This window comes from Scyliorhinus canicula, chromosome 5 (genome assembly GCF_902713615.1).
Source record: "Scyliorhinus canicula chromosome 5, sScyCan1.1, whole genome shotgun sequence".
In the NCBI taxonomy this organism is placed as follows: domain Eukaryota; kingdom Metazoa; phylum Chordata; class Chondrichthyes; order Carcharhiniformes; family Scyliorhinidae; genus Scyliorhinus; species Scyliorhinus canicula.
Genome location: NC_052150.1, coordinates 148,463,833 through 148,489,575, shown reverse-complemented (window position 1 = coordinate 148,489,575; position 25,743 = coordinate 148,463,833). Strand labels below are relative to the sequence as shown.

The window sequence follows — 25,743 nt, the reverse complement described above, 5'->3', positions numbered from 1 at the left end:
TCCCAGTGATGTTCTTCCAGTAATGCCTCTTCAAGGAGGTGACCTACTGTGTTCCTCTGCCTGGCTGCAGTTGTCTTCCATTCCATGCTGTTTTCTTTCTGTCGGAACGGTTAAATATGCATTGCTTTGAGCAAAATTGTTATATTGCAGGTTTTGAATTGCATCATAATTGCAATGCTTTATGTATGGCTTATGTAATAAAATACTTCATGTGCAGTATGTTTTTACAGTGTTTGAGCACTGACTATCCATTGTTATTATCAGCTGATCTTTATTTTTTATTCTGTGCATGTTGCAAGGTGATTCTTCTTTGGCTTGCTGCACTGCTTCTCATGCATCTTTATTACCTCCCCTTTGTATTACAATTACAGCAGGTTGGTTGACATTCAGCTCAGCTTAGTATCAGTACTTAATGTGTATGTTTATTACATACAAATTATCTTTCATTTAGCCAAGGCGAATGCAACATTTAAAAAATGTCATTATGCACCAACCTTCAAAAATAAATCTCATTGCGGAATGTTGAAAGCTCTACCTTCTCGATCCAACTTCACATTGAGCATTTTAAAAATGATCAAAATATATCTTATAAAGATACTAAATATAAACATAAGAGAAAAAGCAGGAAGCAAGCAAACAATTGTTCAGATTAGGGGGAGCAGCTGAAAGTACTTCATTAAAAAAAAAAATCTGCATGAATCAGAACAAAGACAAATGAATCATAAATTCTTGTACCATGAACAGGGTCAAAGAAATCATGATACATTCAAAGTGTCTCAGTCAATCCTCCAAATTGATCAGCTGCAGTCATGCAGCTTGGTTGGAAACCACAGGAAGAGTAATGGCATCACAAGAACATGAGGTTTCTGGGATTGCCAGTCAATGCAACTTTTTGCCGTTCCAGTCATCCTGATGCATGATAGCATCTACTTGGTTACCACTAGTAAAAGCATTTAAAGCTGCCTTTGTGCTGAGAATGGGCCTTCTGTCTTAGACTCTAGGCATTGGTCCTGGTTCATAGACATACTCTGGTATCTGCTTAACACTGGCTTATTAGTGCTACATCTAAACAGGTTACAGAGTAGGCATGTTTCCATCCTCTCACAAGATAGGTAAGCTAAAGTGCCAGATAACAATAGGCAGCTTTCCTCTTTGAGGGGGAGAACTGACTGGTGGTGATTTAACCTGAGGATCACCACACCTCAGGCGACGAGCAAGGTGAGAAGGTGGAGCCTTTGTGAATAACCTAGCCGGTAAGGGAATTGAACCCACACTGCTGGCCTCGCTCTGAATCACAAACCAGCTGCCTGGCCAACCAAGCTAAACCATTCTTATCAGAATATTAACACATGACTAATTAGTGTCAGTGGTACACTGTCACAAATGAGCATATCCCATTTGTTAACCCTTTATACTACATCTTGCCCCAAGTATACTGTTCTACTTTTTAATGACACTCTGAAACCATGGCTTTCTTACATTTCCGTAACTCCCTTTTTACAACAACAGACTCTTCTTAACTCCAACTCCTCCTCTTCCCCTCTCCATGTCACAGTACTGGAGGATTCAGTCTCCCACAATATTTAAGCACACAGGGAAGACCTCCTTGGAGACTTAAGAGCTTTCTTCTACATCCGATAGGATATTATCAGCAGAGCGGAACAACACTTTTGAGGACATTACCAGTGCAATAGATAACGGGGAGCCGATGGATGTGGTATATCTGGATTTCCAGAAAGCCTTTGACAAGGTGCCACACAAAAGGTTGCTGCATAAGATAAAGATGCATGGCATTAAGGGTAAAGTAGTAGCATGGATAGAGGATTGGTTAATTAATAGAAAGCAAAGAGTTGGGATAAATGGGTGTTTCTCTGGTTGGCAATCAGTAGCTAGTGGTGTCCCTCAGGGATCCGTGTTGGGCCCACAATTGTTCACAATTTACATTGATGATTTGGAGTTGGGGACCAAGGGCAATGTGTCCAAGTTTGCAGATGACACTAAGATGAGTGGTAAAGCGAAAAGTGCAGAGGATACTGGAAGTCTGCAGAGGGATTTGGATAGGTTAAGTGAATGGGCTTGGGTCTGGCAGATGGAATACAATGTTGACAAATGTGAGGTTATCCATTTTGGTAGGAATAACAGCAAACGGGATTATTATTTAAACGATAAAATATTAAAGCATGCCGCTGTTCAGAGAGACTTGGGTGTGCTAGTGCATGAGTCACAGAAGGTTGGTTTACAAGTGCAACAGGTGATTAAGAAGGCAAATGGAATGTTGTCCTTCATTGATGGAGTTTAAGACTAGGGAGGTTATGTTGCAATTGTATAAGGTGTTAGTGCGGCCACACCTGGAGTATTGTGTTCAGTTTTGGTCTCCTTACTTGAGAAAGGACGTACTGGCGCTGGAGGGTGTGCAGAGGAGATTCACTAGGTTAATCCCAGAGCTGAAGGGGTTGGATTATGAGGAGAGGTTGAGTAGACTGGGACTGTACTCGTTGGAATTTCGAAGGATGAGGGGGGATCTTATAGAAACATTTAAAATTATGAAGGGAATAGATAGGATAGATGCGGGCAGGTTGTTTCCACTGGCAGGTGACAGCAGAACTAGGGGGCATAGCCTCAAAATAAGGGGAAGTAGATTTAAGACTGAGTTTAGGAGGAACTTCTTCACCCAAAGGGTTGTGAATCTATGGAATTCCTTGCCCAGTGAAGCAGTTGAGGCTCCTTCATTACATGTTTTTAAGGTAAAGATAGATAGTTTTTTGAAGAATAAAGGGATTAAGGGTTATGGTGTTCGGGCCGGAAAGTGGAGCTGAGTCCACAAAAGATCAGCCATGATCTAATTGAATGGCGGAGCAGGCTCGAGGGGCCAGATGGCCTACTCCTGCTCCTAGTTCTTATGTTCTTATGTTCTTATCAACATTGCTGTTGGGCATATCTGGCAAGCTGAGTGCAGGTTGCAGAATGACTGAACTGCCAGGCCAATGAAAACCTTGGAGTGAAAGACTGATCCAACCTTGGAGCGAAAGACTGATCCAAAGGAGACGACAAAGGAAACTTTGGACCCTCTAGTCTGGGTCTAGTAGAGGAGAACTCAGGACCCTCTGAGGAACATGTTGCTTCCTTCAAGCACTCTGGGAAGAACCTTCTGATGAGAAATGAGTTTCAACTCCAGGGAGGACTGTCATTTCCATATCATCTATTTCCGTATCAAAGACAGAAAAGGCATTGACAATCTGAGATTTCAATAAACATAGATGACAAAGGATAAAGCAACCAGCTTTTTGTAAGACTGTCGGTAAAAGAAGAGATGATACTTTCTGTAGGCAGTGGTAAGCGAGCCATACTTCTCTCTATGTGAGATTGCTCCAATATGGCAATGGAAAGAATTATTGAGAATATGAAGACAACACATCCTCATCTTCTGTAATGAGAGGAATTGCCTGAAGAAAATCAACTCTGGAACAAGGTTGTTGTACAGGATTCTGCCGCTTTAGAAGTTCGAGAGATTGTACAGTAACCTCTGCTGACTGCCAGCTCAAAAGTGAAGAAGACTTTCAGCTCGGACTGCAGTATTTGTACCAATTGACTGTTGTGATTGGAAGGTACTAGCTCCAGGACAGTGTGATCCTCTGTCAGTGATGGGCAACTTGAGCTTGTGAGTGGGCTGCATGAGCGGTCCTCGTTCCTCACAGTGGGCTGCAAGATTGAAATCAGGCTTGTCACCTACCATGACCGCATGAATAAGATTTAAATACATTTAATGCACACCAAATGTTTCATAATGAGTTATAGAAAATGCTTAATCACTTCTATATTAATGGAACTATCAACTTCATATGATAACACAATAAATATTTGCACTTTGGACGCAGAGGGAGCGCACGGCTGTCGCAGTCAGTGTTGTGAGCAATCAGCACACACCCGACTTCACATGCCCTTGCTTTATGTGCTTATCACTTCAGTCACACAGGTAGGAAAAAAGTTATGTGGACAGAAATCAGTGGAATGTGGCAACCTTGCATGTGAGCAACGGTCAACAGAATGTCTCATGGACTTCATTCAGAACCCGGGTGGGCCGCATGTGGCCTCCAGTCACATGTTGGTCTCTGGACTCTAATTAGACTTGGGTGAAGCATCATCTGTGGAAGACTCTACATGGACAACTGGAGATTCAGTGAAACTAAGATCTGAATGCTGATAAGCTACTAAAAGCACAGCTGATTTAAAAAAAAAGATAACTTAGAATTCATAAGGTGCATCCATCAACTGGAGAGATGAATAATTCTCTCAGACTGCAGCCTCCAAGAAATCATTCTATACTGCAAGGGAATTGATGATCTTTTTGTCTCTGTGGCTGATAACCGTAATAATCCTTACTTCGATTGGAAGGTCTATGCCACCTGAACTTTGCAACTTGATGTCTGTTGGATAAAGGGTCATCAGCTGAAGCCAGATGAGGTCCTTTGCAATATGTTAACAGCCCCCAGTATCAATTTTAAAAGAAGTATTGAAGCCTTGAACTATAACTGGGCAGTAGTCTGGTTCCCAACTAGCTACTTCCCCTGAGAACTCTGCAGGGACGTTGCTTTCTGGATTATATTGGAGGGAATGTATTTTATAAATATCACTGGTCTGCAATTACATTTGGATTTGCAGAAACACTTGCAATGTCCAGTTTTGCTGCACTGGAAACATTTCACGCTTCCTCCTGGGCAGACTTGGCATCTATGCTTCTTTCTCGTGCCGTATAACTTTCTGCCCTTTTGCCTCATCTGGCAGGCTTTTTTATGGATGTGGCTGCTACCCATGGACCCATCCAATCCATCTGAAACTTCATAGTTGATACAAATCAGAGCCCGATTTGGCGCTTGGAGTTGGGGCCACCTGCTCAATAACTGGGTTCCTGGGCAGATTAAAAAATACATCAAAGGCTTTTGTGATGCAATCAAAATCTTGCTTTCAGAGAATGTTGTTTTCCACTGGACCTACTGCATCAAGAAAGTAACTATGTTGAAGCTTTGACTTTTTTTTTTGTGAAGACCTGACACTGCTCGTTATCAGAGAAAATAGTGTTTCAATAATTTCCACTGTTGGCCTCACTGTGGGCTCTTGAGGTCGTCAAACAGGCAGTACAAGGGCAGGCACTGCTCACTAGGTCATCATTACCTCTTTCCAGTCTGCTGCCTTCTACTGCCAAAATTTCTCTTTAGCTGTTTTCAAAGATTTCTTTTACCCTGTGTGGTTTTTTGACAACACCAACATCTTTTACATTGCTATCCCACCACTGCCACCATGTTGTGAGATTAGGTCCTTCTGTCCTTGACTCAAAGTGTGGGATTTGGTTCTGAGGTAGGCTGAAGATATACCCTGATATCTGATCATTATGTTTATTAGTACTACATCTAAACAGGATACAGAGTCAGCACATAGCTCTTAAGCATGCTTCCAACCTCTCTCTCAAGAGTTTAACACATGACTGACTAGAGTCATAGCTGAGTCGTATGTAAACAGGCCCTTCGTCCCAGCTTGTCCATGCCGCCCAGTTTCTATCACTAAGCTAGTCCCACTTGCCTGCATTTGGCCCATATCCCTCTATACCCACCCTGCCCATGTAACTGTCTAACTTTTTTAAAGGAAAAACTTGTACCAGCCTCTACCACTGCCTCTGGCAGCCCATTCCAGATGCTCATCACCCTCCATGTGAAAACATTTCCCCTTTGGTCTCTTTTGTATCTCTCCCCTCTCACCTTAAACCTATGCCCTCTAGTTCTGGACTCCTCCACCTTTGTCTACTGTCAAGGTATTGACTAGTGTCAGTGGTACATCATCATCTACGTCATACGTTCGCATATCCAATCTGTTAACCCTTTATAATAAGCTGTGAGATGAGACTTAATGAATTTAGGTAGATACACAGCCACACGTTTTATGGTCTCGATATTTTGATCCATTATTCGGGAACAGGTTCAACTCCAATTCCTTTGGAAAACTAATTTGCATTTCCAATACAAGGAGATGAAATATGCCAGGAAGATTAACTGACTGCTTAGACCAGGTTGAATCTGGATTTGAGCAGTAGATGTTACTAGTCCGGACCCATTTATAGTGAGAATTTAAAATCAAATTGGAGAAATATTTTCATCACCGAGATTAAATTATGTATCTATTGTTCAAAGGGAGATTTGTTTGCAGAATTGAATTAACAGAATACAAATTAAGAAACTTGATCTTACTTGACTAAAAATAGTGAGGTGCAATAGAGAATACTTTAGAGGCCAGCTGAAGTCACGTGAGAGCAGGATCGTTTTGTTAGGAAAGGATCTAATTCCGAAATATTTCTAACCTGACTATAACTGAAATGTTATGTTTTTTTAAATCTACTTTTAAGCTATGCCTCAATACATTGGAGTTGCTGGGATGGAATTAATGAACTTAAAGGAATTATTTACATTTTTAAAAATAAATTTAGCGTACCCAATTCATTTTTTACAATTAAGGGGCAATTTAGCATGGCTAATCCACCTAAGCTGCGCATCTTTGGGTCGTGGGGGTGAAACCCACGCAGACATTGGGAGAATGTGCACGCTCCACACGGACAGTGACCTAGGGCCAGGATTTGAACCTGGGACCTTGGCGCCGTAAGGCAGCAGTCCTAACCACCATGCTGCCCCATAATTTACATTTTAAAGCTAATTTATACCAGTGTCCTTGACACCAGCATCATTATCAGGGGTAAAGTTCCTAAATTGATAGTAAACCTATTGCTCAATTCCCTGCATTGTGACAGTGATTACATTCAACAACTACTTTATTGACCATGGAACATATCGAGATAATGAAAGGTGCTGTATAAATCGAGGCTCTTTGTTCTTAAAAAAAAGACAAACCCAACACATTTCTGTACATGTTCTGTTATTTAAAAACTACTGCTTTTAGTCTTCAGATCACTAAATGTTTATTTGCCTGATATTGCGTTCCTGTTCTTGGTACAGTTAGTACTTCAAGGTGGTTTAATCATTTTAGATGGTTATATTACTTTGTGTCCTTGGGCTTATAGGTTGAAAGACATCTACATCAAGTTCTATCACTTCTTTTGTTCCAAACATGTTATCCACGGAGATCATTATCAATCAGAAGATACGATATGGCTGTTTTCTTTTCCAAATAGCTTGACTGATTAATCATTCACAAGGCTTCCCATGTCATTCACAACAGCTTCCTTGCCTCTAGTGTTTTTAGGTGCATAGCTCATAAATGATCCTTCTTCTAGATTTTTGTACTGGGAGAGATGAAATACAGTCAGATAAATTAATTGTGGAGTCTTTTTATTTGCAAGTATTGCCTGAATTTTTAATTCGCTTGGTAGCTTTCATTTTTAAAATTAACACCAGCAAGCACTTAGACGAAGGATTAGAGAGCCTTATATCCAGGGTCGTCAACAGCTAATTTAGGTGGCACAATGAGTATTATAGATGGGAACAGGAAGTTCACAAAGGAACATTGATAGGGGAAGTAAATGGCCAAAACTATGGTGGATGGAATTCAATTTTAGGAAGTGTAAGGCTACTTTGGATTGAAGAAAGACCAATTAGAATATTTTCCAAATGGAAGGAAGAATTAAGGACCCAAATCGCCAAAATCCAGTGGATAAGTGGTAATAGCCCTTCTATCAAGAGGGATGGAATACAAAGAGACGGATGTTTTCTAAAACTCCGGATAGACCTTGTCTGAAGAATTGTGTTCAGTTCTAGGCGCTGCATTTCAGAAAGAATACATTGACTTTGATGGTTGGGGGTATGGTATATGGTAAAGACCGTGCAGATTCACCAAAATGAAGCCAGGGCTAAAAGGGTTAAGTTAAGAGGACAGGTTGTACAGGCTAGTATTCCTTTGAGAATAGCAGATTAAGGGATGATATCATTGTGTTTAAGATGATTAAAGGATTGGATATATTCAATCAGTGGTAGTGTCCAGGGCAAGGGGCATTACCGTAAAATCCGAGCTACTGACACTCAGGGTTAATGTGAGGAAGCACTTCTTAACACAAACAGGGGTGAAACCTGGAACACACTCCCTCAAAAAATGAGGAAATTTGAAAAATGTTGATAGATTTTGATTCAATAAAGATTATGGAGTAAAGGCAGATACATAGAGCTGAGGTATAAATCGGCCATCTGTAGAGACTGCTCAGGGATCAAGAGCAAACTCTAATTGTGGAGGATGAAGCTCCAATAGGCAGATTAGTTGTAAAAGCTAAAACAATATATTTAATGGTAGAAGTGAGAATATAGGTTTCATGGATCATAAGTAGACGCAAGAGTAGGCCATTCACCCCTTTAAGCCTGTTCTGCCAAGGATGATAAACCATCATGGATTTTTCAGGTTTGTCCTGCAATTTAACCTTTGATCCATTGACCCTGGCCAGGCCTTCCCAGGAGGCACGTTTCCTGTATTTCTTCTTTTGCAGGAGACTTGTTTCTACATCTATATTGGATCTAGCATATATTTCTTTTGACTCTACCTGTATGTGGATTGGCACATCAGTTCAGGGATGTCCTGCAGCTGAATGGATGGCCGGCAACAAGTGGACAGAACCAACATAGGTTTGAGCCATGCACCTGCTGCCACCCACTCTACCCACAGTTACAGTTCTGGCACCCTTGCTCTTCTCATGTAGAGGTTCGTCCCTATGCTGAATTGTCTGTTTTGTGGGGACTTGTTTACCTTGGCTCCACTTTTCAATAAGATCATTGTTCATCTGGTTGTGGCCATATCTCTGCTTTCCTGCCTGCTTCCCAAAACACTTTGCTGGCCCTGTTAATCAAAAATCCAACTAGGCCTTGAATATATTAGGAACATAGGAATTAGGAGGAGGGATAGGCAATTTACCCCCACGAGCCTGCTCTGTCATTCAATCAAATCATGGCTGATCAGGGCAGCACGGTAGCATAGTGGTTAGCACAATTGCTTCACAGCTCCAGGGTCCCAGGCTCGATTCCGGCTTGGGTCACTGTCTGTGCGGAGTCTGCACATCCTCCCCGTGTGTGCGTGGGTTTCCTCCGGGTGCTCCGGTTTCCTCCCACAGCCCAAAGATGTGCAGGTTAGGTGGATTGGCCATGATAAATTGCCCTTAGTGTCCAAAATTGCCGTTAGTGTTGGGTGTGGTTACTGGGTTATGGGGATAGGGTGGATGTGTTGACCTTGGGTAGGGTGCTCTTTCCAAGAGCCGGTGCAGACTCGATGGGCCGAATGGGCTCCTTCTGCACTGCAAATTCTATGATAATCTATGATCTCTTCCTGGTCTCAAATCCACCTCCCTCCCTGTTCCCCATATCCCTTTAACCCATTTTTAAAATCAGAAATAGATCTATCTCCTTCTGGAAACCATTCAATGACTCATCTTCCACAGCTCTCTGGGGAAGAGAATTCCTAAGTCTCACAACTCTGAGGTAAATAAACTCCTCATCATCTCCATCTTAAATGAGAGCCCCCCTTTTTAAAAAATGTCCCCCTAGTTCTCGACTTCCCCAAAAAGGAAAACACCCTCTCTATATTTACCCTGCCAAGTCCCTATTGTAGTTTCATTAAGATTATCTCTGTCTTCTAAACTCCAATGACCAAAGACTCTTGTTCAATCTGTCCTTCTATGATGACCCCTTCATCCCAACTGAGTGAACATTCTGTGAACTGCTTCCAATTGAAGTCTATCCTTCTTTAAATAAGGAGACCAAAATTGTACACCAAAGTCCAGATGCAATCTCACCTAAGCCTTGCACAGTTGTAGCAAGACCTCTCTACCTTTACACTCTGTTCCCATTGCACTTTAGACCAACGTTTTATTTGCCTTCACAATAACTTGGTGTACTTGCATGCTAGATTTTGTGATCCATTTACCATGACACCCAGATCCCTATGTATGACACATTTCACTATTTAAATAATAATCTGCTTTTCTATTCTTCCTTTTAGACAAGTTCACATTTTCCACATTACATTCCATCTGCCAAATTTTTGTCCACTCACTTAGTCTACCCACATTTATTTGCACTAACTGGGCAGAATCTTACCAGAATTTGAAAAAGTGCCTGGCTCAGACTGAAAAACTGGTGTATAACTCTCCAGTTACACAAACCAGTTTTCTCTCCAGATATTGAGCCTCTTTAAAGAAAAGAAAATGAGTGAGTATGATCTACGCTGTCACTTTGGTGAAGCTGGGCCTGATAGAGCTGTCAGCTGGCTTCACAGAGATCAGGGTGCCATCTTTGAAGGGTGCCCTGATCAACACTGAGACGTAATGGCATTTAGCCCCACCACAGAGGTATCAGGGGCACCCAAGACAGTAATCAGCAGCACCCCCCCCCCCCACCACATTGCCCGCTCTCTTCCACCAGCATGCATAAATTAACACCCCCCCCCCCCCCCAACTATACTTATACCTCCACGCCCCAGAGGGATCCCCTTGACTAATACCCGTTTAGTCAAATCTGTTTTCACCTCGCTGCCAATATTTAATGAGAGAGAAGTCGTGTGGCGGGGAGCTGTTAATAATGTTAAAATCTATTTCAAGCCCTTCGTGATTCTCTTTGGATTTTCCGCCTGCGCATGACTACTGCGGGCTCATAATCACCCCCTATAGTGTCCTCATGATTTGCTTTCCTACTTATCTTTGTGTCATCAGCAAGTTTAGCTACATATGCTTGATCCCTTCATCCAAGTGTCGATGCAGATTGTGAAATGTTACAGCCCCAGCAATGATCCCTCTCCACTAGTTACAGTTTACCAACCCAAAAATGAGCCCTTTATCCCAACTACTTGGTACCACTTAGCTAACCAATCCATGCAAATATCTTACCCGCATTTCCAAGAACTCTCATTTTTCTTTGTAACCTTTTCTGTTGCACCTTTTTGAGTGCCTTTTGGAAATCCATAAACATCATATCAATGAATTCCCCATTATCCACCCTGCTTGCTGCTTCCTCAAAGAGGCCTAATACATTAGTCAAACACATTTTCCTTTCACAAACCCATGTTTACTCTGTCTGATTGGGTTATGAATTTCTAAATGTACTGCTTTATCTCCTTTAAAATGGATTCAAATATTTTTGCTATGGTAGATATTAAACTAACTGGTGTTATGACAGCGAAGGGAGTAAATGCTGAGCTGCACAAACCCAAAGGGAAATTTGAAAAAGCTGCCAGAACGGTTTTGCAATTTGTGCATTAGGAGGAAGTTTTCTGAAGTCGGGAAGTAACTTTTTAGATTAAAGTTAACCATTTATTAAAATAAAGAAATATATGAATTATACTTTAACACAAGAGCACTTTGACACAGGATCTGCTGGTGGTAGTGTGGCATGGTAGCATAGTGGTTAGCCCGGCTAGGGTCACTGTGCGGAGTCTGCACATTCTCCCTGTGTCTGCATGGGTTTCCTCCGGGTGCCCCAGATTCCTCCCACAATCCCGAAAGACGTGCTGTTAGGTAATTTGGACATTCTGAATTCTCCTTCTGTGTACCCGAACAGGTGCTGGAATGTGGCGGCGAGGGGATTTTCACAGTAACTGCATTGCAGTGTTAATGTAAACCTATTTGTGACACTAATAAAGATTATTATTCTAACGGTATTGCCACTGGACCAATAATTCAGAGACCCAGTAACCTGCTCTGGCGACCCAGAATCGAAACCCACTATGACAGATGGCAAAATTTGAATTTTATAAAAGAAAATTTGAATTAAGTCTAATGATGACTATGAAACCATTGTCTATTGTCTTCTTTTTTTAAACCCACTAATTAATGCAGGAAAGGAATTCTGACTTGTATGTGACTTCAGACACTTCGACTGCCCTTTGAAATGGCCTAGCAAGCCACTCAGTTCAAGGGCAATTAGAACATAAGAACTAGGAGCAGGAGTAGGCCATCTGGCACTTCGAGCCTGCTCCGCCATTCAATGAGATCATGGCTAATCTTTTGTGGACTCCGCTCCACTTTCCGGTCCGAACACCATATCCCTTAATCCCTTTATTCTTCAAAAAACTATCTATCTTTATCTTAAAAACATTTAATGAAGGAGCCACAACTGCTTCACTGGTCAAGGAATTCCATAGATTCACAACTCTTTGGGTGAAAATGTTCCTCTTAAACTCAGTCCTAAATCTACTTCCCCTTATTTTGAGGCTATCCCCCTAGTTCTACTTTCACCCACCAGTGGAAACAACCTGCCCGCATCTATCTATCTATCTATCTATTCTATCTATTCCCTTCATAATTTTATGTTTCTATAAGATCCCCTCCGCATCCTTCTAAATTCTAATAAGTACAGTCCCAGTCTACTCAACCTCTCCTCGTAAGCCAACCCCTTCAGCTCTGGGATTAACCTAGTGAATCTCCTCTGCACACCCTCCAGTGCCAGTATGTCCTTTCTCATGTAAGGAGACCAAAACTGAACACCATACTCCAGGTGTGGCCTCACTAACACCCTATACAATTGCAGCATAACATCCCTAATCTTTTTAACTCCATCCCTCTAGCAATGAAGGACAAAACTCCATTTGCCTTCCTAATCATCTGTTGCACCTGTAAACCAACTTTTTGCGACTCATGCACTAGCACACCCAGATCTTTCTGCACAGCAGCATGGTTTAATATTTTATCATTTAAATAATCCCTTTTGCTGTTATTCCTAGCAAAATGGATAACCTCACATTTGTCAACATCGTATTCCATCTGCCAGACCCGAGCCCATTCACTTAACCTATCCAAATCCTTCTGCAGACTTCTGGTATCCTCTGCACTTTTTGCCACCATGACAGATGGCAAAATTTGAATAAAGTCTAATGATGACTATGAAAACATTGTCTATTGTCTTTTTTTTAAACCCTCTAATTCATGCAGAAAAGGAATTCTGACCTATATGTGACTTCAGACTCTTCGACTGCCCTCTGAAATGGCCTAGCAAGCCACTCAGTTCAAGGGCAATTAGGGATGGGCAATGCCCACATCCCATGAAAGAATTAAAGAAAATTAGCGGTACTTTTTCAATCTTTCCCAACAGACCTTGCATAAATAGCTAAACCCCCTTCTGATGGCAACAGAATTTCTAATCTATAAAATTCCAGTAATTTTACAGTAGTGTCCTGCTCTTAAGGTATTCTCTGAGGGTGACAGCAAACTGGTTCTCCAGGTCTTGGGGAGGTGGTGGCATAGTGGTATTGTCACTGGTCTAGTAATCCAGAGACCCAGAGTCATGCTCTGGGACACAAATTGAATTCAATTTTTAAAAATCTGGAATTAAAAAGTCTTAAAGGTGACCATGAATCCATTGTCGATTGTCGTAAAAACCCATCTGGTTCACTAATGTCCTTTAGGGAAGGAAATCTGTCTTCCTTACCTGGTCTGACCTACATGTGACCTCAGATCCACAGCAATGTGGTTGACTCTTAAAGTTAAAGAATGAAGATAGGAAATGTGCAAATTGCTAGTTTTAGAAGGCCGAAAAGTTTAAACCAGACTATTCCTGATTAATTAATCGAATGTCAATTAAGGGTTTAAACTTAAATTATAATTGTGAATTGAATCAGTGTGTATTCTGCAATGTAAACACTGCCAGTATAGATATGTTAAAGCTGAGTCATGTTTGACAAATTTAACGTTTATTTTTCTAAAGGTGTGACTTAAAAAGATAAAGAGTGATTAATGCATGTTGCGCACTGTTACACTCCTTGAGCCACTGCAGTTCTTAGTGATGACCACACTCAGATGATACAGTGATGCTGAAGAAACAGTGTATACGTCCAAGCTTAGATGGGATACAACTTTGATCTGGTGTCATTCCATTCATTCATCAGGACGGAGGTATCGGCCGCGATCTTCCCAAAAGGGCCAAATTCCCCCAGCGAGCGTATTTAGCTGCGTGTTTCCCGGCACTCGCACTGCCGAGAAACAGGGGGCTATTCAATGCTACCCGTGTTGAATAAGAGGCCTTGACAGGGAATGCGTGGCCGAGACTACACACAGCCCTGTTTTTTACAACGGGAAGCTTCGCTCACCGGAACTGCCCGTTGTGGAAAGAGATCAGGACGTCTATTTGAAATAGTGTCCTGATCTCCGAGGTCCACAAATAAAATCCCAGACCTCTCCCCGGCCGAGCGCAACATGGAAGAGACCCAGGCTCCTCCCACAACCTCTAACACCCACAGTGGGCAACCCTAGCCCAATCGCATGGTGCACAAAATGCCAGCTTGGCAGCACCAACCCGGCACCACCCCTGCCAGCTGGCAATGCCAGGGTGGCACCCAGATGACACTGCCAAGGTGCCAGGCTGGCAATGCCCAGGTACCCCAGTGGCACCAGCAGTACCAGGGCACCACCCTGCCCAAAAGGCATGCAGCTGGGGGCTTCCGATCCTTGTTCCATCTGGTCCCTGTTAGTGGGAACCAGTACTGAACGGCACTTGCCCAAGGTCTCCAAGGCGAGGGGATTGAATTCCAAAGCCTCAGGTAGCTCACTGCGTCATTCTAATTTGCAGATTTGCCAGAAACTGATCCCACCCATTGTGGGCAGGATTCTCCTTGCAATGTCTCGCAAAATTGCACTGAATCTCGCGAGGTGTTGCGAGCCAGTGGATCCCTGGAGCGGGATCGCCCGGCTTTCACCAGCAACACTGTGCCACAACGAGATACTTTTCCAGCTAGCATAGCCGGAAGATTGTGCCCTTCATGTATTGGCCATCCATAATTCCCCTTGAGAAGGCAGTGATGGGCCACATTCTTGAACACAGTTGAGTTGTTTACTAAAATAAAAAGAAAAAATGCTGTGGCAGCTGCAAATCTGAAGGATAAGCAAAAAATTCTGGATGAACTAGGCAGGTCTGGCAGCATCTGTGGAGAGAGAAACAGAGTTAACGTTCAGAGTTCAATCCAACTCCTCTTTGGAACCCTGTGAGCAGCTTACTAGACCATTTCAAAGGGCAAAGTTTTCTCTGGATTCCTTCTTGGATTCAGTTTACCAGTGTTCTTTGCTGCAGTACCAAGTTGAATGTTGCCTTGATGTTGAGGCCATTACTCCTCTAGCATTCTACTTGATGATCAGAAAGTAGCATAATGGCAGTGTCCCTAGACCATTAATCCTGAGGCCCAGGCTGATGCTCTGAGATCATGGGTTCAAAGCTCACCACCCCAGCTGGTAGAATTTAATTAAACTAATAAAACTGGTCTCCATAGTGCTGACCATAACAATAATCATCAGTTGTTGTAAAAACCCATCTGGTTCAATAATGCCCTTGAGGGAAGGAAATCTGTCACCTTCCCCCGGTCTGACCGACATGTGACTCCAGACCCACAGCAATGTGGGTTACTCTTGAGGGTTCCCTGAAATTGTCCAACAAGCCATTCAGTTCAAAGAAAATTAGGGATGGGTAACAAATGCTGGCGCTTGCCAGCAACGCTCATGAAAGAATGAACATAAATGTGCCCATGTCAAGGTCTGAAGCTTACTGCTTTTGCCAGGATCAGAGCTGAGTATTACTGTGCACCATAATGGCATGTAGCTGTCACTTGTTAACATTTCTGATGACTCCTTTCAGGTTTCTGATGGCTGATGAGGTGACTATTGGTTGGAGTTGAAATGTTTTTTTGGATAGGGTTTCTGCTTGAGGTTGATTGGCGGGTACAATAAACTTTTTTTTTATGGGACTTCAGTTGTCGCCTCCACATACCGTTCTTAGCCATGGAAAATTGACAAGTAATCTAATCCCAGGTTTCTGTCTAGCTTTCTGTACAAGAGTAGCTGGAAGCAACTATTTCCAGTTTCCCTCTTTGTTAGATGCACGTGGCCTGCACTTTGACCTTCACCACAACTACATGACTGGCAATTGGGACTTACTTTGTACAGTTCTAGGTACCACCCTCTAACTTGCCACTCTATATAATGATGCTGAGCCACAATGCACTCCAAAAATTGCATCAGTAATTGCCAGATTCAGATTCACTACTCTTTGACTGAAGGAAAACAGGGAACGTGACAAAGAATAAATATGTTTTCTGGTTTTCAAAGCTAATGATGCTTCAGGTCAACTTTCTGCTATGATAATTCTTCATTTGTGGTAAGTTCTTAAAATATTCTTTGTTACGCTTTGCGTATGGTATATTACAGTGGAATAATTGGGTTGTTGATAAACACTTTTAGCTGGCCTCGCCGTCATCTGACAGCGGAATCGAAAAACACGATTTGGTGGAGAATTTGGCGTCAGCCGAAAATCAAGGTTGGAGCCGGGCTCAAAATGCAATACCATGCTCCGGTCCTTGAACCGTGGCATGAATGCATTCTATGCCACATGCCAGTGTGGGTAATGAAAATTGCACAGTAAAGGCCATTGGCATATCATTAATGGGCCTGGTCCGGCATTTTCCAGGCCTTCCACCGGGAGGGCTTAACGATGGCAAGGTTCACTTGTGGTATTTCAAATCAGGAAACAGGCGCCATGACTGATGAGGGTGCAGGAGGAGGTATAAACAGTGTCCAACATTGCTATAGTGTGCTGACAGCTGTGCCACTAGTTGGGGTGGGGCGTGTTAGCCAGGGGTTGGCTAGGAGGTGGGCTGTGGGGTTAGGGTGGCCGGGCACGGACCGCCATTGCCGCAGCCTGCAGGTCAGCCACTGACTGCCCACTGGGAACTTAGCGCCATGGGTTATATGGGTCACCCCCCCCCCCCCCCCCCCCCCCCCCCCCCGCCCCTTGGTATCCTTTGGCTTCAGCTGACCCATCAATGGGAAGGGTGTGCTCCAGAACAACCAGTGCTATCATCTTCTCTGAGATTAGGATCATGCATTGGAATTCTGAGAGTTCTATTTGGTGCCAGTGCTAGCCCATTAACAGGAACTGAATTGCCCTGTGACTGACACCGCTTTTGTCCATGTAGAGCACTTGCGGTTCAGTCCCGGCATCAGCATTTAATCCCTCAAACAGAGAAATCACCCCATTGTTACTAAAGATCTAAACTGGTGTAATTCAGGACCGAGGAGTACAGCTAAAAAAATATAAATATTGCAAGTTCTGACATTGTGCAAGAGTATAATGTGCTATTGAACATTGCTGTGTGTACATCTCTTTGGTCTATATCCCAACTTTGAAGAGCTTTTATTGTAATGAATAAAACCTTAAAACATTGAATAATGAAAGATATCACAGGCTAATTTGATGCTAATTGACCTGGTTTCGGACGAGAGACCTCGTGTGGCATCAGGACACAGCCACAGGGAATCATTGGATTGCCTTGTCAGTATTAATCAGATCAGCCTTACACTGTCCTTAAAACTCATATTTTACCTTAAATGCTGCACTGTTTAATTATAAAATGTAGTATTTCTAGATTACTGCTTCTGACTTACTGGAGGCTACCAATTAAAGAGAAGATAGACACAGTTTCTAGATCACAGATCAGCAATTCATGACCCATGGCCATAAATTTAACTATAGTGCATTTGCCTGAGTTCACAAGCCATTGGCCATTTTTCTACATTATTTTCCCTATCCTAATTACAGCCAGTGTTCTGGCAAATTAAGTATACAGGCCAAGAAATCAACAGTAACAAAAAATATAGATTTTAGTGTAGAGTGGACCTCTGACTCTTTATGGCGTACAGATTTTTTAAAAACCTGCTTATTCGAACGTTTGAATTTTCAATTTGCTCTCACCAATCTCCCATGATTCTCCACTGAGTCACCATGAAGTCCTCGGATGAAACACGTGAGGGATAATTGAACCGAGGTGTGCGGATACAATTCAGTCCCCATTTTAAAATTATAAACTCTGTTCTTACTGTTATGGAAGACTTTTTATTTCATTTGATTTATGGTTAGCAAAAATTATGCTAATTTAAGAAGTAGAATTGGCCGGAACCTGAACATTTATGTGAAGTGCAATTCAAGGAGCACGGGGATGCAGTGCTGAGGTGCTCTTTGACCCTTGCAGACCACCCACATTTCCCTTCCAGCCAAGATATTGGGCGGGTGGGGATTTCCACCCTCACTTTTGACGGGTGGGAAACCTTTAGGGGCAGAGAATCCAATGGGAGCCCCAAAATGACCTTACACTGGCGCGATTTGCCTTTTGAGTTAGTCCAAATCCCCTACCAATGATGTAATGGGGTTCCTACCTTGAAAAGACAGGAAGCCCATTGCCATACATTTAAATGTCATTAATAGGAACTCACCCTTGCCGATGTGACATCACATTGATAGGGTTTACAACTGTCCTGGACAAACTGGGACCTGGTGAAGAGAACCTGCCAGGGGTGCAGGTAGGGGACAGGGTCATACCAGGGCAGTATTGTAGCACTGTCCCTCAGCACTGATGGGGGGCTTCTATTGGGTAGATTCAGCATATGGGAGGTCCCTGGAGGTAGGAAGAATCCTGTCTGTGGGGAAGGTGGGTGGTGGTGGGGGTGGTGGGGGGGGGGGGGGCTACTTTTTAAATTGTTGTTTTTTTCAATAAAGGTCGTTCTGGTCTGTCAGGGACTGAGGTTCAGCCCGCCCCGCCAGTTTGATGTCGTGGGACCCGCCTTCTGGATTATTTTTGACTATTTGTCAAAAGATATGGCGGAAAAGCCGGAAGTTCAGCTGGTGAGCTGCACACCAGTTTTCCAGCCTAAGTTTTTTTAAAAATAATTTTTATTGAAAATTTTTTTACATAAAAGTATTTACCCCAACTAACTATAGAATATTACAAAATATTCCCTCTTAACAAATTTCCCCCCCCCCACCCGAACTCGCGCGCGCGTTGTCCCTCCCCCCCTCCCCCCTCCCCAAAAACAAACAAAGCAACAATCAATATCAAACATGAACTGCGAACAAATTTGCCCGCATTACAACCGTAAATAACCCACCACACCCGTTGTTGCCACCCCCCCCCCCCCCCCCCCCCCCCCCCCCCCCCCCGGATTGCTGCTGCTGCGACCTCTGTACCCTATCTTTGAGCCAAAAAGTCGAGGAAAGGCTGCCACCGCCTGAAGAACCCTTGTACCGACCCTCTCAGGGCGAATTTGACCCTTTCCAACTGAATAAAGCTTGCCATGTCATTAATCCAAGTTTCCACGCTTGGAGGCCTCGCGTCCTTCCACTGTATTAGTATCCTTCTTCGCGCAACTAGGGACACAAAGGCCAGTACTCCGGCCTCTCTCGCCTCCTGTACCCCCGGCTCCACCCCAACCCCAAAGATCGCTAGTCCCCATCCTGGTTTGACCCTGGATCCCACCACCCTCGACACCGTCCTTGCCACCCCCTTCCAGAACTCCTCCAGTGCCGGACATGCCCAAAACATATGGACATGGTTCGCTGGACTTCCCGAACACCTGACACATCTGTCCTCACCCCCAAAAAACCGACTCATCCTCGTCCCCGTCATATGGGCTCTATGTAGCACCTTAAATTGAATGAGGCTAAGCCTCGCACACGAGGAGGAAGAATTAACCCTCTCCAGGGCATCAGCCCATGTCCCATCCTCTATCTGCTCTCCCAGCTCCCCCTCCCACTTGGCTTTCAGCTCCTCTACTGATGCCTCCTCCGCCTCCTGCATTACTTTGTATATGTCCGATATCTTCCCCCCTCCGACCCAGACCCCCGAGAGCACCCTATCGCTCGCCCCCCTACTGGGGAGCAAGGGAAACCCTTCCACCTGGCATCTAGCAAATGCATTCACCTGCAAATGTCTAAACATGTTTCCCGGGGGGAGCCCGAATTTCTCCTCCAGCTCTCTCAGGCTCGCAAACCTCCCATCTACAAACAGATCCTTCAGCTGCCTGATACCCACCCTGTGCCAGCTCTGGAACCCCCCGTCCATGGTCCCCGGGATGAATCTATGGTTCCCTCTTAACAGTGCCTCCATCAGACCTCCCACTTCCCCCCTGTGTCGCCTCCACTGCCCATCTGCTCCATAAACCCCTTTAGCACTTCTGCCGCTGCCGGCCTCCTACTCGTCCTTGAACTCGATCTGTCCAGCACGGGGTCCAGCACTGTGTTGAAGTCCCCCCCCATGATCAGGCCCCCTGCCTCCAGGTCCGGAATGAGGCCCAGTAGGCGCCTCATGAAGCCAGCGTCGTCCCAATTTGGGGCATACACGTTAACCATCACCACTTTCTCCCCCTGCAGCCTACCCTTCACCATGACATATCTACCCTCTTTATCCGCCACCACCTCCGCCGCCACGAACGACACCCTCTTCCCTACCAGGATCGCCACCCCCCGGTTCTTTACGTCCAGTCCTGAGTGGAACACCTGTCCCACCCACCCCCTTCTCAGGCGGACCTGGTCCGCCACCTTCAAATGGGTCTCTTGTAGCATTGCTACATCCGCCTTCAGTCCCTTCAAATGCGAGATTACTCTCGTTCTCTTGACCGGCCCATTCAGCCCCCTCACATTCCAAGTGATCAGCCGGGTCGAAGGGCAGCCCGCCCCTTTCCCCTGCCGACTAGCCATATCCTGTCACCTGCTCGCCCCGAGTCAGCCCTCCCTTTCTGACCCGCTCCCCATGGCGATGGCGCCCCCCCCCCCCCCCCCCCACCCCTCCGGTCCTCAACTTCTCCTCCCTGGCCTTTTCAGCAGCAACCCGGTAGCCCCCCCCCCCCCCCCCCCCTCCCCCTCCCCCCCCCCCCCCCACCCCCCTCCCCCCCCCCAGGCTAGGACCCTTCCTAGCCGCGATGCACCCTCCATAGTACTTCCGTAAGTCAGCTGGTTTACGCTGACCCGGCTGCCCCTGCCACACTCCGACTCCTCCCGGCATGGGGGACGTCCCCCCCCTTACCACCCCTCCTTGACCCCGCTCCAGCGCGGGAAAGGGAGCCATTGCTGACCACGCCCCTTACTCCCCCCCCCCTCCCTTCTCTGCTCCGTGCGCGGGAAACCCGAGGAAAGCCCGTGCTTTCGCCCTGCCCCTCCCCGCCCCTCCATCTTCAGTTCCACCCCCGTCCCCGATCTCACACCGATAAATACAAAACAACCAAAAACCCCACAAGAGACACATACCCCCGGCACTCCCCCCCACCCCGCCCTCCCAACATAACATTATAAATAACAGAAAAAAGAGAGAAAAAACTGGTAGAGAGAAAAAAAAAGGGTCCAAAAATACGGCCAAGTGAAAATCCAACCAAAAGGAAGCCACGTGCCCAGCTTAAAGTACCAGAGCGGCAACGACCGCCAAGTATCCCCTGGTTCTAGTTCGAGTCCAGCTTTTCTTCCTGAACAAAGGCCCACGCCTCCTCCGGGGACTCGAAATAGTGGTGCTGGTCCTTATAGGTCACCCACAAGCGCGTGCAGCATCCCGAATCTGATTCTCTTGGCATGCAGCACCGCCTTCGTCCGGTTGAACCGGGCCCGCCGCTTTGCCACCTCCGCACTCCAGTCCTGAAAGATCCTCACCGTCGAGTTCTCCCATTTGCTGCTCCTCTCTCTCTTGGCCCACCTCAGCACCCTCTCCCGGTCACTGAATCGCTGGAACCGAACCAGCACCGCCCTCGGGGGTTCGTTTGCTCTTGGCTTCCTGGCCATTACTCTGTAGGCCTCCTCCAGTTCCAGGGGCGAAGGGACGGCCCCTGCCCCCATCAGTGAGCCCAGCATTTCTGCCACATACCCCGGGAGGTCCGACCCCTCCAGCCCTTCTGCCAGGCCCAGGATCCTCAGGTTTTTCCGCCTCATGCGGATATCCATCTCCTCCAGCCGGTTTTGCCATCTCAGGTGGAGTGCCTCGTGCACCTCCACCTTTCCCACTAGCACCGTGGCCTCCTCCTCCCTCACAGCCATCTCCTGCTGCAGCTCCCGAATTGACGCCTCTTGGGTCGCCTGTGCCCCCATCAGCCTGGTGGTCGTCGCGTTCATCGACTCCAGCAGCTCCACTTTCAGCTCCGTGAAGAAGCGCAGGAGAATGGCCTGCTGCTCCTCCGCCCATTTCCTCCAGTCCTCGGGTGCGCCGCCAGCCGCCATTTTGGATTTCTTCCCCCGCTATTTTCAGGGAGCTGCTGCCGCTTTTTTTCCTGCCCCACTTCGGGTAACGACCATAAATTTTTCAGGGTTCTCCTCTGGGAACCTTCCCCCACCGGGAATTGCCGTTCCAGCGCCGTTAGGGGCCCTCCAATCGGCCCGAAAACACCTTCCTCACAGGAGCTGCCAAACGTGCGACTTAGCTAGTCATAGCCGCAACCGGAAGTCCCTTCTTTCCAGCCTAAGTTGACACACAGTCGAAAAAAAGAGATAATTCTGCCTCATATGGATTTCAGTAAGGCGTTTGATAAGGTTCCCCACGGTAGGCTATTGCAGAAAATACGGAAGAATGGGATTGAAGGTGATTTAGCGGTTTGGATCAGTAATTGGCTAGCTGAAAGAAGACAGAGGGTGGTGGTTGATGGCAAATGTTCATCCTGGAGTTCAGTTACTAGTGGTGTACCGCAAGGATCTGTTTTGGGGCCACTGCTGTTTGTCATTTTTATAAATGACCTGGAAGAGGGTGTAGAAGGATGGGTTAGTAAATTTGCAGATGACACGAAGGTCGGTGGAGTTGTGGTTAGTGCTGAAGGATGTTATAGGTTACAGAGGGACATAGATAAGCTGCAGAGCTGGGCAGATGGCAGATGGAGTTTAATGCGGAAAAGTGTGAGGTGGTTCACTTTGGAAGGAGTAACAGGAATGCAGAGTACTGGGCTAATGGCAAGATTCTTGGTAGTGTAGATGAACAGAGAGATCTCGGCATCCAGGTACATAAATCCCTGAAAGTTGCCACCCAGGTTAATAGGGCTGTTAAGAAGGCATATGGTGTGCTAGCCTTTATCAGTAGGGGGACTGAGTTTCGGAGCCACGAGGTCATGCTGCAGCTGTACAAAACTCTGGTGCGGCTGCACCTGGAGTACTGTGTGCAGTTCTGGTCACCACATTATAGGAAGGATGTGGAAGCTTTGGAAAGGGTTCAGAGGAGATTTACGAGGATGTTGCCTGGAGGGAAGGTCTTACGAGGAAAGGCTCAGGGACTTGAGGTTGTTTTCGTTAGAGAGGAGAAGGCTGAGAGGTGACTTAATAGAGACATATAAGATAGTCAGAGGGTTAGATAGGGTGGACAGTGAGAGTCTTTTTCCTCGGATGGTGATGACCAACACGAGGGGACATAGCTTTAAATTGAGGGGTGGTAGATATAGGACAGATGTCAGAGGCAGTTTCTTTTCTCAGAGAGTAGTAGGGGTGTGGAACGCCCTGCCTGCAACAATAGTAGACTCGCCAAATTTAAGGGCATTTAAGTAGTCACTGGATAGACATATGGATGAAAATGGAATAGTGTAGGTCAGATAGGCTTCAGATGGTTTCACGGGTCGGCGCAACATCGAGGGCCGAAGGGCCCATACTGCGCTGTAACGTTCTATGTTCTATATGCTTCATAATAAACTGACAATTCTCTTTCACACTACTTTCAGTTTCAAAATTGTCAGCCAATTGGTGTTGATGTATGTTCCAAGATTCTTTCTGTACAGTGCAATCCAAAAACAGAATCGTTATTGATCTTTAAAATTTATTTATGGGATGTGGGCATCGCTGGTTGCCCTTATTGCATTTATTGCCCATCCCTAGTTGCCCTTCAGAAGGTGGTGGTGTGCTGCCTTCTTGAACCGCTGCAGACCTTGAGGTGTAGGTACAATGGATGATGTTAGGGAGGGAGTTCCAGGTTGTTGCACCAGCGACAATGAAAGAATGGCGATATCTTTCCAGGTCCGGGTGGTGAGTGACTTGGAGGGGAACATCCAGGTGGTGGGCTTTCCAGATCTCTGCTGCTCTTATCCTTCTAGATGTTAGTGGTCATGGGTTTTGAAGGTGTTGTTGAAGGAACCTTGGTGAGTTACTACAGTGCATCTTGGGGGTAGTACACACGGCTGCCACTGTTTGTTGGTTGTGGAGGGTTTGAATGTTTGTGGAAGGGGGAGCAATCATTTAAAAATCTAAATGATGACCATGAGCGTTAGTGACCTTTAAGGCTTATCTGGATCGGCACATGAACAGACAGGGTATAGAAGGGTACAGGCGGTTGGCCTACATAGGATACGTGATCGGCGCAGGCTTGGAGGGCCGAAGGACCTGTTCCTGTGCTGTATTGTTCTTTGAAACCATTGTCGTAAAAAGCCATCTGGTTCACTAATATCCTTTAAGGAAGGAAATCTGCCACTCTTACTTGGTCTGGCCTACATGTGACTCCAGACCCACAGCAATTAGGGTTGGGCAATAATGAATTTTTAAAAATACTCCGTCTCCTCACAAACCAATGCTAGAGCCCTTGCCTATTGGGTGGGGGAGTGTCTGGTTACTGGGAGTTTGTCCAACTAGGTGTTAAGTGTCAATTGAAGTCCCTACCAACTAAGGAATTAGCCGACTTCAGGTCTACAAAGTCCATGAAGACTTTATTAACAAAATATGGGGAATGATTTGGTGGGCTGTGAACTTCATTATCGGAACAGATTTTTCACATAAATGGGCCAAATGCTGGCAAATGGGATTAGGATTGGGAGATCAGGTGCCTTTCATGTGGTGGTGCAGACTCGATGGGCTGATGGGTCTTTTCTGCACTATTATTCTGTGATTCTGTGAAAACCCCTGAAGTGATATCCTGGAGCTGAGATGATTGACCTCCAACCACCAAAACAATCTTCCTTTGTGCCAGGTATGACTCCAACCACCGATTTTTTTCCCCTCTGATTCCCATTGACTCCAGTTTAGCTAGGGTTGATTGATGCCTTACTCTGTCAAATGCTGCTTTGATGTCAAGGACAATCACTCTCACCTCACCTCTGGCATTCAGCTCTTTTGTCCATGTTTGAACCAAGGTTGCAATGAGGTCAGGAGCTGAGTTGTTTTGTTCGCTTGTTGTCTTAGTGGAATTAAGCTGAAGGTGTGTCCTAATTTGGAGTAATCTCCTGCAATGATAGATAGAAATTTGTTGGGCCCATGTCAGTCTATAACTTGTTTACAAATTTGAAACATGTCAAATTAGCATGCAGGGAGCTGTAGCGGTTTGCAAACATGCTACCATTGGTGTCAAGCATAGACGTTCTTGTTAATCAAAAGAAGCACACTAACAAAGATGTCTAATCTACCCAGTGTCAGGAAAATAACTGGTCAAATACAGAATAAACTGAAGAGTGTAATTGTTGCAAGTTATTTTGGGACTACTTCCAGTGGAGACTGATATGTTTGTCAGCAGAATACGCAAGAGCACCAGCTATATGGAGTTATTCAATATTCTCCACTCTGATTGAAGTCTTTGATTATGGACTCCATCCTTTGTTGGACCAAGGACTGCATATTTCAGCAGTATTAAAATATTACTCTGTGTTCTGTTTGGGGCTAGCTGAGAGCTAAGCTTGGCCACACCCAGAATAAAATGGTGGCAAGCAGCATCTAGTGCCACTACCAGCGTCCGTTCATGTTTGCCTTTTCTGTCATATCCAGTATTGCAATAGGACTGCCTTGTTCACATTACAGATCTGCTGTTGGAATGGTACCTGCGGTCTTCAGCCTCAGTATTGTAATGTAAAGTAAAGTTGCCATAGAATCAGATGACCATAGGCTGCTTTCCCCATTGAGGGGGAGAGCTGACTGGTGGTGATTTAAAAACAAAAATCCAATGAAGGGGCAATTTAGTGTGGCCAATCCACCTGCCTTGCACACCTTTGGATTGTAAGGGTGAGACCCATGCAGACATGGAGAGAATTGTGCAAAC

At 45.3% G+C, this 25,743-nt stretch overlaps 1 protein-coding gene and 1 long non-coding RNA gene across 2 annotated transcripts in view; one reads left to right on the top strand and one right to left on the bottom strand.

Annotated features, from left to right (window-relative positions):
- The window catches only part of stk17a (serine/threonine kinase 17a), a 94,795-nt gene that overhangs the window by 4,078 nt on the left and 64,974 nt on the right, over positions 1–25,743 (top strand). The window lies entirely within an intron of this gene.
- Positions 14,776–24,851, bottom strand: LOC119966325. Its single transcript, XR_005460731.1, has 2 exons — positions 24,810–24,851; positions 14,776–14,880 (listed from the first exon to the last, which is right to left on the bottom strand). It is a non-coding gene; the product is annotated as an uncharacterized LOC119966325 (long non-coding RNA).